The following is a 1,545-nucleotide window of genomic DNA, read 5'->3' as shown; positions in this document are numbered from 1 at the left end:
TGTGCTTTCTTGTCGTTGCTGTATTAAATCTTACTCTCTATACATCTTAAGTACCNGTCTCAGTGTCTTCTTGGGTGCGCGGCTGACCCGAGGCTTGAGTAAGTGCCTCCCTTTGGGAGTTTTGGAGTCTTTCACACGGGTACACAAAAAGCTCTGAGAGAGTGGCAAGTTGTGGGAGAAAACCAGGAAGTATTTTCTGAGTTTTAGTTTTTTCTCTTTAAAGTCAGCTCATGGGCATTGGTGCATGCATTTTAAAGAACTAATTTAAACTTAATCTAGAAGCTCTATCTTCTATTAGGCATCACGGTTTGATGAGAACAATCTGGTTTTTTTTTTCCAGAAATCTGGAAATACGTAGGTAAAATGATTTGGGGAACTATATTAGGGTAGAAAATGGTATTGCTTTTATTATTTTTAAATGATGGTGGTCAGAAGTAAGGCAAACATTAAAGAAAGGAACATTTATGGACCACCTTGGGCTCAGAGTTGGTGGACACTCCCAAGGTCACGAGAGTACTCTCAACGCGATCTTAGGACCACCAGTGAGTGGAACACAACTTCTATTCCATTCCAATCATGTGGGACCAGCATTAGGGAAGCAAAAATCCCGGCCTGACCAGGGTCACAAGTCTCTTCCTGTCTGTGTTAGCACCAGGTCACCTTGTGCATGGAGTCGGCAGACAACCCCAAGGTCCCGAGAGGACTCTCCACGCAATCTTAAGACCACCAGTGAGGGGAACACAACTTCTGTTCCAGTCCAATCACGTGGGACCAGCTTTAGGGAAGCAGAAAACCCGGCCTGACCAGGGTCACAAGTCCATTCCAGTCGGTGCCAACACCAGGTCACCTGAGTGAGGAATCGGAGGACACCACCAAGGTCCCTAGAGGACAGCTTCTGAGGCAGACCCCGGATCAGGCTCCAGACATCCGAGCACCATCCCTGCCAGAGGACAGGTGTCCTCCCTGCCCAGGAGGGCTTTGCTGGAGCACCTGGGGAAGTCATCTTTTTCCGGGATCCCTCTGAGACTAGTCTGCACAGGTGAGAATGTGGACTACAGAAGCTAACAGCTTCTGTTTCAGGCCTTCATCTTCTGACAGGAGGCAGTTCTGAATGCCAGATATCTGTGTACCTTCCCTGCAAGAGGAGAGCTTGCATGCAGAAAGTGCTCAGACCACTGAAACTCGGGAGAGAGCTACTCTCCCTGGTCTGCTGATAGAGGCTAACATAATCACCTGAGGAACAAGCTCTAAACAGAGACAATTATAACAACTAACTCCAGAGGTTACCAGATGGCAAAAGGCAAACATAAGAATCTTACTAACAGAAACCAAGACCACCCACCATCATCAGAACGCAGGACTCCCACCCCACCCAGTCCTGAGCGCCCCAACACACCCGAAAAATTAGACCCGGATTTAAAAGCATATCTCATGATGATGGTAGAGGACATCAAGAAGGACTTTAATAACTCACTTAAAGAAATACAGGAGAACACTGTTAAAGAGTTACAAGTCCTCAAAGAAAAACACAACCAAACAGGTAGA

Source organism: Mus caroli, unplaced genomic scaffold, assembly GCF_900094665.2.
Source record: "Mus caroli unplaced genomic scaffold, CAROLI_EIJ_v1.1 scaffold_6407_1, whole genome shotgun sequence".
In the NCBI taxonomy this organism is placed as follows: domain Eukaryota; kingdom Metazoa; phylum Chordata; class Mammalia; order Rodentia; family Muridae; genus Mus; species Mus caroli.
The sequence above is the reverse complement of the archived record's forward strand: the minus strand, read 5'-3'. Positions refer to the sequence as shown.